The sequence below is a fragment of the Amia ocellicauda genome, chromosome 1 (assembly GCF_036373705.1).
Source record: "Amia ocellicauda isolate fAmiCal2 chromosome 1, fAmiCal2.hap1, whole genome shotgun sequence".
NCBI classification, from domain to species: domain Eukaryota; kingdom Metazoa; phylum Chordata; class Actinopteri; order Amiiformes; family Amiidae; genus Amia; species Amia ocellicauda.
The window spans coordinates 10,159,908-10,175,908 of record NC_089850.1 but is presented as its reverse complement, the minus strand read 5'-3'; the positions used below and the strand labels follow the sequence as shown (position 1 = coordinate 10,175,908).

At 38.4% G+C, this 16,001-nt stretch overlaps 1 long non-coding RNA gene across 3 annotated transcripts in view; it reads left to right on the top strand.

Moving 5' to 3' along the window:
• LOC136761569 (uncharacterized) overlaps window positions 1–16,001 on the top strand; it is a 248,501-nt gene that overhangs the window by 3,317 nt on the left and 229,183 nt on the right. The gene's annotated exons all lie outside the window — the stretch shown is intronic.

The following is a 16,001-nucleotide window of genomic DNA, read 5'->3' as shown; positions in this document are numbered from 1 at the left end:
TTATCACCTGGGCTGGATGTGAGTCCCAAGAGGGTGAGATCAGGGCAAGAAACACAAGATATCATAAGAACATAAGAAAGTGTCCAATCGAGAGGAGGCCATTTGCCCCATCGTGCTCGTTTGGTGTCCATTAATAACTAAGTGAACCAAGGATCCTATCCAGTCTATTTTTAAATGTTCCCAAATTGTTGCATCAACCACTTCACTGGGGAGTTTGTTCCAGATTGTGATGACTCTCTATATGAAGAAGTGTCTCCTGTTTTCAGTCTTGAATGCCTTGAATCCAGTACAAGCCTCTGGGTCCACCAGTCTGGGGAGAGCCAGTTCCAGTCTAGGCGACCGTCTGGAAGGAGGCAGGAATCCCCTGTGGCTGGTTGCCATGGGGATAGGTGAGGTGAGGGTAGCGTGAACGGGGTTGGTGACGGGGTTGGGGGGCTCTGACTGCAGCAGTGTGTGACTGTTCGGTGTCTGTGGGAGCCCTGTGTGCCTCCTGGTTTATATCCGAGATCGACTGTTCCATCCTGTCCTGTTCCAGATTTGAAGTGGGGAGAGATTGGATCGATTCTCAGCGAGTGTATGTTCATCTCGGTGGTTCTCCTATATTAGTACAAGAGTGTAGTGGCGCGTCAGGATATCATTTCTAACTTGGGAAACAAGGACAGCTTGCGGATGATCATTTTTGAAGCCAGGTTTTGTAAAATTTTATAAAAAAAAGTTTTGAGAAAGATTTACCACATTATCCATAGACTGCTTCATTCCGGTAAAGTAGTACTATATACTCCATAGCAGTAAATTCTATATGACAGTTTCGTGAGAGAAAAATAGTTACACAGAACTGATTGTATATCTCTCCACAAAAAGGTAAGTACAACAGAATCCTTTACACGCTTACTTTGTTACAGAATCAGATTTATCAATAGGTGAAACCAATAAAACCTAAATACTAGTCACAGCCCTCAATTTGAAACAGAAACTCATTTTCTCACTGCTTAGGAACAGGAAGTAGAGCAGCATATGGACAACACCAAAAACCAACAGCAAATGTTTTTTGGTATCATCATGCTTGCTTCCCATACTTAGTTTTGATATTGCGACATTGTGAAATTCACTGGACCGTGTTAGAAGGTTTGAATGAGCATGCCAATTTTAAAACCACATTTGTGTCATCACATTCTCTGATCTAAAGTTCACAGGAAAGACATCAGCCTCACACAAAGTCTCATGCAGAGGGGAGCATGTTCAGTTCTTGGATGATTGAGCCCATACAACTTGACTGCTTGGTCATGTCTTGCATTTGTACGATATACATTAATTCAACCAGAACTGACAGTCAGGACCCTCTCACTCAGGCATTCAGACTTGGGTCACAGATCCACTAGTGTGAAAGCGCATGCCTTGGTTGTTATGTGGATAGAGCTAGATTGACTGCAGCCCACCTCAGCATAGGGGTCATCTGGCCTGTTAGGCACTTGGAGGCACTTGCCATCACATAAAACGCTTCACTTCCCTGGGGTACCTACGAGCTGTTGCTGTGTAAGATGTGAGTGAAACAAGCTACTACGGAAATGGCCTGGAGCAATCCTTAACGTTCTTGCTGAAATAGGCTGAAGATGGACTAAAAAATAAGTCTAAATGTCTAAGTCTAAGTAAATATATGTCTGTAAGGAACACGTGTTAAAAAGTATGTCAGAGAGGCTGGCACAGGCACGCCCCACCGCCATCTTGGAATGAAAGTGTCAGCTGTTGAAAGCATAGTTTTGGGAATGTTGCTTCTTCCAGCTCATTTGCTCTATGCATCTATTCATGGTGTACTTGCTTCTATGACCCTTGTGCTTGGTCTAGTGGTAGCATGAAAACACAACCCTGACCTACCCGAGGCAGGGTGTGACCTGTGTAGATTTGACCTGGGTTAGTGTGCCAGACCGAAAGGCTTTATTGTCTGGAAAAGCTGCAGTGCAGGGGTGTAAAAATCTAGGCCCCGTAGGCCTCTCTGTATCAGCAGCACCTTAATGACTGTGACATCTTGTTTCATTGGATCAAGCAAAGCAAATTACGTTGAATTAGATAGCTAAAAGCTGAGTTAAGGTGGAATAGAAATCTGAAGATAGTGTGCCCCTCCAAGACCAAAAGTGTGGACCTCTGTGATAGTTACTGCTGTGCAAACGGGGGGAGGTGGGAGGAGAGGGAAGAAAAAATAAATGCACGATTTGGCGAGTGAAACAATAACAGCAAGTAAAAGATCAATAAAGTACTAGTATCTCCAGAAATTGGTGTCAATGGATACTTATAAATTATTAATAGAAGATTAACAGAGATGAATAGGAGTGCCCCTGCAAACATAATTGACCATGGCCCCAGATTTATTTATTTTAGCCTGACTGTAGTTCAAAAGACAACAGTTAGTTTGAAATAGATTTTTTTTTTTATGGACTCCAACTGCGATCTTTGAATTAATAATAGTTATGGACAAGCTTGAATCCTTTAACTTTTGTTCTCCTTCTAATGAGAAGTGTGCCATGTGACTTTGTGACTCCTTAAGTAACTGCCCTGATTGATATTTGCATTTGTTAAACATATTGTTTACAAAATGTTTTTCACTTTTATTTTTAAAAGATCCTAAGCCAATTTTTTTGTTTTTAAAGGTTTACAGGAAATAAAAATAATAATAACATCGCTTGAGGTAAAAACTAGTTTATAATAATAAGAATATAATATCATGCAAAAATCAAGCAACACTTAAACACTCCCTACAGTGATACACTATATGACACTTGTGAATTACTCATATATGTATTATAAATAAAGGCCACACATGCTTTCTGTGTTTGGTATACATCCAGATAAAATGTACCAAAACAAACTAAAATGTTACAGTCTGTGCTGATATAGATTTTGTTTATTTAAACTAAATTATACTGTAAAGTTTACAGAGGAAAATATTGCCCTAGTAGGACAAAACTGAAAAATATGTATTTCATAATAATATAATTATGGGGTTGGTTAAAGAACACCTGTTATGAAAGTGTTTTGCCTTTTATGTAACACAGAAACAGAAATCTTAACCATGTATCGCCAATATCTTTGAACTGGTAATGCTTTAAAGACTTTGCGTCAGATCTAGTTTGTGACTCAGATAAACATGCAGCAGGAGGGATAATGTCTGACTTAGGGTATACATGTGCAAAGCTTCTACCCTTTTCCCAATTCAACAGGCTCAATAAAAGTAAGATCCTAAACGTAAACACTTGTAAAAAAAGAAATAATGTATTTTGATTGTTTTTTTCATCATAAAAAGCAACAGTGATTTCAGAAAAGAATATTATAAATGCAGAAAAGACAAATTATTCATATAGATCACAACATATTTTATTAATAAACTAAGTTTCATACCTTGTCTGACTAAAAACAGAAACAGACACAAGTGTTACATAATGGAGCTATTCTGGGTGTGTATTCTGTGCCAAAAACTAAACATAAGTAAGCAGCACTCGAGCAACCACGAGAGTAATTGAGTAGCAGTGCCTTTAACTGATCACAACAACAAAGGTTTTAAGAGAAGTAATCCTCTTTCGCTCTTATCCCTGGTTTTCAGTGGCGGACACTGACAGACACTTTCACTTTCCTTCCATCGCAGACAGGTCTTGTGTCTCGTGGTTGTGATGCCTACAGGCAGTAGAAGAAAAAAATCAAATAAAGATTTTTTTTTTCCTTATACATGAAAACACAGAATCAGGTTTCAGTATCTTTGCAACACAGATAATGCAATAACCGAGAGATAATCAATACTTTACCTATCTGTATACCAATACTATAACCTATACCAATGTTGATAAGGCAACTACCGTGACAACTGTTATATTCCCAACCTGCGTATCAGGGTTGAAATAATGGCAGATCTTGATTTATTCCACACTGGTTTATTAGCATCGCACAAAACAAGTGACCCTGCAGGGCTACCTTCTATCTGATTTGGCAAGTGACATTAATAGTAAGATGCAGTCAGAACTATTTTAGGGAAGCATATAAACAATTCTTTAATGAGTCGTAAAAAAGCCTCCTTTTCAGCCTTTCAGCTACTCTGAGTTATAGGAATTTATTTTAGGATTTTAAGAGAAAAAAAAGATATATATGAGAGAGCGAGAGAATTTCTAGGAAGATTCAAACCTATAACGGGAAAATACAGTTGATCTGTTTAAACATAAAAATCCTCTATTAAAGTCCACAACATGAGCTTTTATGGAAACAAGGATATGCAAACAAAGACTTATCTGCCTAACATTGTGTACGGACAGAGCGTATCACTTGTTACTCTGTATGGAGTGCCTGTCTTTATCTATTTCATAACTGGCTGTCATATCTAGCATTCTGCATATTTCCAAGCAGTCGGGGATATAATGGGTGATTTCTATTGGCATTGGAGAGACCCGATACTGGAATAAAATGTCCTTCTCCCTAAGGTGTCTGGTATGAGTCTACAGAGCTTTCCCTATTGTTTTTTTGTCTCTTTCTTTATCTTTAAATTTAGAATCTCATCTGGAATCACGGTAGCTTTGCTCGGAAACACAAAACTAAGTAAAACATATGTGAAAAAACAACAACATAAAAAAACAAAACCAGATGGATCTGTCTGACTGTATATCGTCAGAGTTTCTGTGTACATATCTTACGTGTGGAAGTAGTGGTCCTATTCATTTTAATTAATTACATTTTTTGGACTATACTTTGTGGACAGTGTTCAAAATTCAATAATGAATGTTATGTGTATGTATGTATGTATGTATCTTTATGGTTTATTTAATTACATCTCCAACAGATTAACATAACTCTACACAGGGAAACAAGTGACACGTACATGTAGGAAACAAATAAATGGACTGGCCAATCTAAATGTATCTGTTTATCTATCTTTCTTTCTGCCAATCTATTAAAATAACAATTTGTGCTCGTATTTCTTGGTTGTTTTCTGCTATGATAAGAAAACCTGTAGACAACTAAGAATTTTTCAAAATCATTGGTCAAAGCAGGTGTCCTGCGATCCACGCATTGTCAAAGCCATCTTCTGTGTTTTTGCATGCCTAGGAAGCCTCCAGTCCATCTATCCTGCCAATCAGTGAATTGCATGCAGGTGAGAAAGCTAGCACCTTGAAATTATGGGCTTCTGAACAGGAGTCACTTATACGTGGTGAAATATTTTTTTCCCAGCTAGTTTCCAGCTCCCTGTGCACCCCCGCCTCCCTTTGGTAGAACTTAGCCAATTGTGTTTGTGTGGCACTCCAATGGGACTCCTGGCCATAGCCACCAGTGGCATGGCTTGGACTGAAATTGAGATTGTTTGGCCTATAGGACACAACCTAGGATAATAAAGATGTGACAGCCACCAACTGTTTTCTTTCTATACAAAGGTGCCTTATTACAATTAGTAGCAGATACTGAGATCTGATCAACTGGCACTTGTTGCATGTAACTGCATTTCCTGGTCGTGGCCCCACTTAAAGAGACAGTGGCACTGTGTCCTTCGTTCATTAGCCATGTCACTGCCTCCTTATCCGCGCAGAGCAGTTCATTTGATACTTGACACTGCTGGTGTTAGGGGGTAAGGAGGAGCTCATTAGGCATCTGAAGTTACACATTTCACATTTGAAACTGTCTCGCATGAATAATTCATGGTATGCAAATGTGAAACGCAGGAATTGAAAGGGCTCTGCGATACTGTTAAGTTTTGTTAGGTCTTTATCTGAGTGAAGTGGACCATTTTGATCTCGTTTAATCCTTTGTCCCACAAGACGTGATGTTTTGGACGCTGGTGGCACTGGACTGAATGGTCAGTTATTCTATTCAGATGATTGCATTAAATTCATTCTTTAGTTTAGTGCACTCAAATAGTTGTTTAAATGCATCATAACCAAGCTTTTAACGCAGAGATATTCATATTCAAAGGATTTAAATATGAGAACAATCAAATTAGTAGTGACTGGTCACTGTTGGGTTATTGACTCCAGGGGTTTTAAAGGAGTACCAGTACAGAACCTCCTACATTAGTTGCAGGGAGAATAGCATTGACAAGGTTTCATGGTCTGCTCTGAGTCCTGACCTCAATTGGGTACAGCACCTCTCAGATGACCTGCAACAGCGAATTGGGCAGAGACCGCAGAGAGCATCTTCTCTAGGCTCAGTAGCAAGTGCTCTGCAAAATAAATTACTCAGTATTTCTCCAGCCATCATCAAAAAAGGCTTACAGCAGTTCTTCAAAGGGCTCCTGACAACTCAGGAGCTTTCCAACTGAGGTACTGAAGTAAAGCACCCAATGTCCTTATTTATATATCGAGATCCTGTTGAGTTTGTTTGCTTCATTGCCTTCTTTTGGCTTATGTGTCTCTCATTCTTTATGAATTGAGCTCCAAAATGCAATAAGGCAAACAAAGCATACAGGATCTTATTAGTAACATTTGGAAAGCTTGGGTTGTTGGTAGTTCTTTAAGTGCTTGGTGCTCTTTAAAAATAAAAAATAATATATATTGTAAAAAGAATCACAGCATATGTAATTGCTCACCCCATTGCTGTGTGAACACCCACACCTACACTCCACCTTTTTTCAGTTTTTCTCACATAAAGTGCCAAAAGGGTGATTCAAGACGGGGCACAGTTTCGATCTTAAGGCTTATCTGAGGAGTGGGGGTTGTTATGTCTTTTCATAGTTGAAACTCACACTGATTTGCAGGTGTGTGTGTGTGTGTGTGTGTGTGTGTGCGCGCGCGTGCGTGCGAGAGGGTTACTCACTACTTTAGGTATCACGCCTAGCACTCCCCCAGCTGCAAAAACATTTTCTGTGCTAAAGGGTAATAAAGTTTGAGAAGGAGTGGAAAGCAGATTCAGGGATATTGGGTCATGTACGAGTGCTTGTTGCTTCCATGTCAACGACTCGACAGTGCAAAGGATGGGGGGTGGGGTTAATACAGCATGCCAAGCACTAAACAGCAAATTAGCCATTCGCTGTTGTAACGGAATTATGAGATAATTTGCGTGGCTGAAAGGGCCTGAAAGGGCTGGCTTGGCTGCAGTGCGGAAGGTGGGCGATCTATGCCCTGCCTATTCTGTTACAGGCACCCTGACTTCATTACCATGTCAATCCGGGGAATGGGCCCTGATTGAGCACAGCAGTGGGCTGGATCCCTGTCGAGGCCTGATGAGCTCCTGGATGAATAGTGAATGGGACAACTGTTGGAATGTGCCTCCAGCTTTGTGCACAGGGTCACCAAAGGAAGGACAGTTCTCTGCAGATGGTGGCTATAAATAGGTAGATTCTAGGACACTTTTGTAACATTAATTAGGGAACATTTGTAACATGCATAGGGAACATTTGTAATGTCTATCTATCAATCAATCAGTCTGTCTATCATCCATGTCTGTCTATCTATCTATCTATCTATCTATCTATCTATCTATCTATTTGTCTCTATCTATCTATCTCTTGAAACAGGTCAAGCTTAAATTGTGTCAGTAATGGAAAAAGTACTTAAAATAAGACAAAAGACATTCAAATACTCCTTCTCTTGTATAAATAATGAAGTTAGTGTTTGTATTTCAGTGTAGGTGGTACAGAGATGACAAGATGATCATTTAAAAACTGACAGTTACAAATTGTAATCTTTTTGACGTTATCCTGGTCTCTTCAGAGAGCTGTCCAGGAACATTATCATATCTTGAGTTGCATGTTTTCTTTTGTTTTTAATTTCAGCAGAGGTTTTGTGCAGATGTATTGGCGTGTTTTTTTTTTAACTTATTTATTTATTAATTTTAATCCACAAGCTGTTAAATCTGTATTATTTCTTAAACTAATTTTATGAAACTCAAAACTCTGTGGTACAGGAAAACTCATCCATTTGCTTGAGCAACATGCGAGTGCCTCCAGAATATAGAAACTAGCACTTTTCTGTTCTTTTTTTATTGTTCACTGAGATGTATCAAAAAATATAAACTTATTAAAGTTTTATGTTTGTGTCAAACGGCAGAAAATGATCAATAATCTAGACAGGAGCCAGGCTGATTGGGTGTACGCCTCAAGCAATTGAACTCTCTCCATTGATTTAGAGGCTTATAGGCGAATAACACTGACACACAAGTGGGTGATGTGACTTTCTTTCACAAAGTCACAAAATGGCTGAGTTGACAAAAAACCTATGTGCCCTAGGCCCTCCCTTTTAATCACTTGTTTGCACTTACTAGAATAGATGCCTTAAGGATGTTGTGGTGTCAGGCAGATACTCATTCATTACATAAAAAAAAAACTAGTGGAGGTAAAGGTCTTAAAGTGCTTGGGACACCCCCAGGCACCCTGGGAAACCATACAAAAGCAACAAATAAGACAAGGCACTTCCTTACGCCATTATAATTCCACTTTCACATTTTAAAAGTAAACACTTTAGTTTTCTGGACAGATTTTTTGACTAAATTACTGCATAAAAGTTGACTAATACAAGATAATACAATAGCCAGAGGACCATTTCAAACATCACATTGATTCGGTCTGAGAACAATGATTTGCAGCAGCAACAGGAATAACTCTGTAGGTGGTACTTTAGCTTTGTGGTACCCTTCAGAGCCTTTACACATAATTGAAAGACAACAGTTGTTCAAGGTGAACTGATGATGGATGGAAACCATGTGTAAATCCATTGTTCCTCCTCTCATTTGAGCTCATTGGTTTGGTTTGGTGTAGTTATATTCTTTGGAAGATTAAGGAAAAAGGGGGTTGGCTTTTCAGGCTACAATAACTTCACTGACAGAGATCTGCTCATCATTGCACAGTAAGTGATCTGTCTTCAATGTAGTGAGCCTGATCTTTCCTGACAGACTTGGAAGTGGTTGTCACATGGATTTATGAAAAGTTGAGTGTGGAGCATTTGGGATGCTTGAACTCTCATGGAGGGTGCTGTGTGTAATCATAGTGTTGCAGTTGGAACTGTGAGCAATGTCTGACACTTGTACATCTTTAGCTAGAATGGCATCAACTGCTACACTGATTTTAAACCTAGTAATACTTTCAGACAAGTTAGAAACCAGCTTACCTGGGTTTGTTATTCTTTATTATTGTGTCGCAGTTGGACAGCAGCTAAGCAGATGCATATGAACTGTGTACATGCAGCACTTGTTCTATTGTCTATTGCTATAAACAATGCATGTACTGTTTTCACACATAGTAAAAACAATGCTCAAACTGTTATAAGTATCAAGATAAAAGCTCCCTGATGCCCCTGGACATGCCCAAACATGTTGACTGGCTTCCACAAGTCATATTATCAGTTTCTACAACACAAACATTTAAAGCAGGGTTGTCAGACTCCAGTCTTGGAGGGTCACAGTGTCGGCTGTTTTTTGTTCCACAAGGAGCTCTCAATTATTCAATTAATGTCATTTTTTTTCTCCGGTAGGGTTATTTAAGACTTTCACATTTTAATTTTACAGCTGATCAAATATGTTAATTACTTTTAAAATATTATACACACAAAACATTTCAGAGTCTAGAGAGAAGTGTTAAATTCACCCAGTTAATAATGTAATTAGACCCATTAAGGAGCCAGGAGCTGGGCTGGAATGAAAACCAGAAGACCCCTTCAGGACTGGAGTTGACATCCCTGAATAAAATATTCAGTTAGAGATTTAATTTTAGGAAAGCCAGAGATAAGACTGCTCTTTAACATACAGACTAATGCTTTCATCACATTTTATTATCAACGACGAAGTCCCTTGTATATGATGAGCCATGGCAATTTCAAATTTCACCCCACTTCACATGTTTGTGCATGAATTGAATCACTCATTTAATAAAGCAGAACATTTGTTTATGTTATCAAATTGTGACATAACTTGTCGTTTATCTAGGTGGCAATAGTGTACAATGCTGAACGAACCTGGTGCTTTTCAAATCAGGTACATTTTTTGTTTCCATTTCTGTCTTTGCCCCCGTTTATAAAAATGACTTATATAAATGTTTAAGATATTTGTTTCTGTGGCTCTGTCTGGGAAACAGCCTCACGCTACAACACTCTTATAGTTCATTAGGGAGAGAATCCATGTTTGCTGTTTGGAAACGGTAGCATGGAGTACGTTCTTGTTTCTTCCGTAGACGCATCGTAAGCAGTGTCATTACAGTAAATCAAAAGCCTCTTTGGCATTATCTAATTCCCCTTCTGGCTTCAAAGGTTAGAACAGATGTCAGGAGAGAGAACAAAATGGATTTTCACCCACAGAGAGGAGCTTTTCTTGCCATTACTAATGGGGAGCTCCTTGAAATGCTAATGCACACAGTTTGTGTTGCCGGGTTTGCATAGTGATGGTGGGAAACCACTCTGATCCCGACAAACTCCTTTGTTATTTACCAAGAAAATCTGCTCATCTAAAACATCTAAGCATTGAAGTGTGAGACCCACTTGCTAGTCTAGGGACTTGGTAAAAAGTGCACAAAAAAATAAACCACAAACTGGAAGAAAATGCTGGAAAATGTTTAAGCATTGGTATAAAGGGTTTTGGCTGGAGGCAGGTGTACAAATCTGTTTGCTCCAGTGAAGTCTTCAATTTTAAACATAATAACACAATAATTTAATAATAGATAATAATTCAGGACATATTGGTCATTCTTACATGTATATTTTTATTATTATTATTATTATTGTTTTGGAGCAAAAGTATTTCCAACCAGATTTTGAGCATGCAACCAAAGTATTGAGATTACCAGTGTGAATTTACAGAACAATGGGATAGATGAGAACATTTACAGAAGATGTGACTTGATGTGGATGTGTGAAAAAAGGTCTGAACCATACATATCCATACATGGCAGGAAGCACCAACCCCTCACTTCCTGAATAGGGACAGCACCGTCTCGATACTTCACATGTAGAATATTTAACTGTTTTGTCGCTTTTATTACACTGAGATCAGATTAGTGTATACAAACCACAAATGTTACAGTAACTATGAGAAACCCTTGAGTGAGAACTAATGAAAACATCTGAATATAGAATACCACTGGTCTGGAACAAACAGGCAACTTGTACAAGGAATATATGAATAATAGCAACGCCTTCACTAGTAAATATAGTGCCATACCACAGCTGGCAACATAGTGGGTTGATGCTTTGGTTATGCCCTTTACTTTATACAGAGCAGCAATGGACAAAATCTTGCTTGATATTCAATTTTGTTGTCAAGCAGATCCACGCTTTACACAGGATCTCTGCAATTGGTCTAAAGTTGGCCCACTGCATTGGTTTCTCAGAGATTGATGTTGACGAGAGCTCACACATGCTCAAATGGGTTTGAAATGCAAATAGTTTTGTTATTCTTTTCAAATCTGTAGCATTTGTGACATTTATGAAACTGGCAAAATTCATAGTCTTACAAATAAATAGATAGATACATACATTATACTGTCAATACTACGTTTTAGTAAAAAGTGTACTCAGAACAATTTAAACATTAAAATATGTTTAAAAATACTGTTATGTATTCTACAGGAATATTTCACTAAGTGTAACTTGAAGCATTTTTTGTCCTTGTCACCTTCTGAGATCTGCTTTCCAAAACTCCCAAAGGAAATTCTGAACTTGTTAACAGGGATCCGGTCTATGTGTGTACACTGATGACATGCTGAAGTTTTAGTAAATGAAGAAGTGGTTATCAAGACCAAGATAGTGATTCTGAGAAAGCTATGCTTGCTACCAGAATAGATACAATCTGGTGCTGAGCCATTTTTATCTTCCGGCAAATTGTAGTCTTACTAATGATGATCCTTTGTCTTTGCAAGAAGCTGGGGTAAGTCTAAAAGCAAGCAAAACTATAAAATCTAAAAATGTCACAGTAAAAATCCCTTTTATTTTACCAAGATTAATCCGAGATCCAAAAATGTGCTCTACCAAATCTATAAATGTATCTGACTGTTTCTACCTGCTGTTTTTTTTTAATCTTTCCTGTGTTTTGTTATGCTTGCAAACCACCAATTGATACTACTACTACTTATTGAAACCAGAGTAAAAACACTTTAGTAGTTTACTATTTTATTACTGTATGAATTATAAGTTATAGGCAAACCAGTTGTCCACTTTTACTGCATTATTTTCAATTATCAGTTGTTTTTGTCCGTCCAGGTACAACTTTATATGTTAATCAAAAATGCAACCAATGAAAACATTTCCTGAACAGTTTTTGGACTACATTAACATACTTTATTATATTTGGAGAAACAATTGCTTTAATATAGTATTGATTATTCCTGGGCATTAGTACAACCACTACAATTAAAATAAATACTTATTAAAGGTTAAAGGTAACTATTATGTATGCTTTGTATAGACTTTTTTATTTGAAAGTATTGGTATTCAGTTAACCCCCTAAAAGAGCATCACACACTGTTAGAGTTGACACTTTTCCCATCTTTCTGCTATTTTAAATAAACTCCTTCCATTATGACTTATTATTGTAAAATGTTCCTTTTTGTGTAGCCAAAGTCTCATTTGAAATGAAGGAATTGAACTTCAATTTGCAAATGACATATCTACAAGAAAAGCTTTTAAGTTTATTGAACATATTGCTCAGGAAAAGTGAGATAGCACTGTGAAATTGAATACATTTTCTCATGCCACATATCTCAGATCAAATTTGTGCTGATGGCTGAGATCTGTGTGCAGTGTTTCACTTTCTGTATCACATGCAAGCTGAAAGAAATTTACTTTTTTTTGTGTCTTTTCGGTATCTTTGCCTAGAATAAATTCCAAGGGGAGACGTAAAAGATTTTACTTGCTAAGCTGATATATGCGTGTGACATGCTGGCTCTTTGTAGTTGAAAAATCTTTTTGTTTTGACTTTTTTTCAAGATGAAGATCTTTTTACGAGAGTTCTGCTAAGGCCCGGACTTGGCAACGAGGGTCCTTTTTAGATTTGAAAGGTACTCGTTTTCTTTCCCAGCTTCTTTCTAGTGCTCTGGTTAAAGGCTTTGTACTGAAACAGGGAACTTTATTTGAAAGCCTGATTGATTTTCTTTTTTTTTCCCGTCTTTCTTTTTGCGCACAAAGATTTATCACCACACAGAGTCATCCCAACAAGCAGCTGGCTTGGTAAAATTAGCAGAACAGATATTCATCCCTGCTGTCACAGCCATGTGGAAACTTTAAAGCACCTTTCCTGGCCTGGGAAGTTGTTAAAGAGCTCTGAAATGATGTCTAGCAGCCCGCTAATTCCTTGCCAGCTGCAAGATGTACCTTTTCTTGCATCAGTTTCGATTTACACAGCAACACATCCAGTCTTAACTACATGAAAAGATGTTGACTCTCTTGATAGCATTCACAGTGCTTATTCAGACTGTGATTCCTGACTTACAGTGCGGCTGTATAAGAATGCAGCACTTTATTAATTAATTTATCGTATCAAGTGAAGTTTAAAAACTCTCTACAAGATCATTAGCAAAGCTCTAGTATAGTTCTAAACATCATCCTCATATTCAGAGGAATTGTAAACATTTTAAGATGCACATCTAGCAAAAGAAACAACACAAGGATGTGAAAGAGATATGATACAGAAATATTTTGAAAATATATAGAAATATGTTTTGAAATATACAGTGACATTTATCTGGAGTTTTGCACCAGAGCAGAAAGCTTTTGGAAATCTGTAAGGTATATCTGAGGCAAAGGTAATCTTATGCCCCCAGAATATCCAGAGAGAATGTTTTTTAATAAAATGCCTAATTACTATTTACTTCCCTTGTGATGACTACAGTCAGTCCAAGTCTTCACTGGGGTTGATTGAGGGGGCAGATTTTGAATTGAAAACCACAAGTTCATCTATCTATACATGCATTCAAAATTGCAAACTCACTGAAACCCAGGACAGGTGCAAACTGATCAAAATATGATCATATCTGAGGTGTGGAGACTTCAGATAACATGCCACCATCTCTACATATGATTTGTACAACTGATGTGCTCTTCATAGAATAGAAATTTGATAGAAATTAATTTCATGGAATGAATGTATGATTGAATTATTAATTAATTCAACGTCTTAACTTTCCATCACAAATGGCACTTTGAAGCATCAGAACAGTGCTTGATGAACCCTATTATTCGAATGATGCTTGGAGGTTTTCAGGCAAATCCGTCTCTTAGGGACTTAACTGGAATAAAATTATAATTTGGACGTCATGTGAAAAATTTCTCCATGTCCACATTTTACCAATTTAAATATGTAGTCAATAGATTTACATATTATTTAACTACAAATAATAAGAAGCATATTAATCATTAATGTCTGTCACTTATATTTAATTGTTCTATATCTGTTTGAATGATATTCAGCTCACTTGAAGATAGGTTTATTTGTATTATAGTTAGACAAAACACTCATACTTGCAGACAGTGATCTGGTTGTGACCCCTTTTTGCAATGTATTGCTTATTGTTATCATTGTTATCATTGGATTCAAGTGTGTGTGTGTGTGTGTTTGTATATAAATATATATGAAGCAGCTGTTTCAATAAAAGCTGCACATTAGCTACAGCTCTGTGGAGGGGCTTGTGACTTGTGAGGCACTCACAGAAGCACCTGCTTTAGTAGCTGTGTATTATTTACCCTTTCTTAACATGTTGGCAGCAGCACTTCCTGTGAAGCAGTGACATTTCCTCCAATCTGGGACGGTGTTTTGCCAACCTGCCAGGTTCATTCCACAAACTCTGTCAAAATATAAAAAGAAAAATAAAGAAACAAACAAAGCAACCGATAAAGGAGAAATCTGTTCTTCTATGGTTATAATGTACATAAAGACCAGCAGTATACAGTGGGGGAAAAAAGTATTTGATCCCCTGCTGATTTTGTACGTTTGCCCACTGACAAAGAAATGATCAGTCTATAATTTTAATGGTAGGTGTATTTTAACAGTGAGAGACAGAATAACAACAACAAAATCCAGAAACACGCATTTCAAAAAAGTTATAAATTGATTTGCATGTTAATGAGGGAAATAAGTATTTGATCCCCTATCAATCAGCAAGATTTCTGGCTCCCAGGTGTCTTTTATACAGGTAACGAGCTGAGATTAGGAGCACTCTCTTAAAGGGAAATGGAAGAAACACAAAATAACTGTCAGTCTCCCTCGGTCTGGGGCTCCATGCAAGATCTCACCTCGTGGAGTTTCAATGATCATGATAACGGTGAGGAATCAGCCCAGAACTACACGGGAGGATCTTGTTAATGATCTCAAGGCAGCTGGGACCATAGTCACCAAGAAAACAATTGGTAACACACTACGCCGTGAAGGACTGAAATCCTGCAGCGCCCGCAAGGTCCCCCTGCTCAAGAAAGCACATGTACAGGCCCGTCTGAAGTTTGCCAATGAACATCTGAATGATTCAGAGGAGAACTGGGTGAAAGTGTTGTGGTCAGATGAGACCAAAATCGAGCTCTTTGGCATCAACTCAACTCGCCGTGTTTGGAGGAGGAGGAATGACCCCAAGAACACCATCCCCACCGTCAAACATGGAGGTGGAAACATTATGCTTTGGGGGTGTTTTTCTGCTAAGGGGACAAGACAACTGCACCGCATCAAAGGGACGATGGACGGGGCCATGTACCCTCAAATCTTGGGTGAGAACCTCCTTCCCTCAGCCAGGGCATTGAAAATGGGTCGTGGATGGGTATTCCAGCATGACAATGACCCAAAACACACAGCCAAGGCAACAAAGGAGTGGCTCAAGAAGAAGCACATTAAGGTCCTGGAGTGGCCTAGCCGGTCTCCAGACCTTAATCCCATAGAAAATCTGTGGAGGGAGCTGAAGGTTCGAGTTGCCAAACGTCAGCCTCGAAACCTTAATGACTTGGAGAGGATCTGCAAAGAGGAGTGGGACAAAATCCCTCCTGAGATGTGTGCAAACCTGGTGGCCAACTACAAGAAACGTCTGACCTCTGTGATTGACAACAAGGGTTTTGCCACCAAGTACTAAGTCGAAGGGGTCA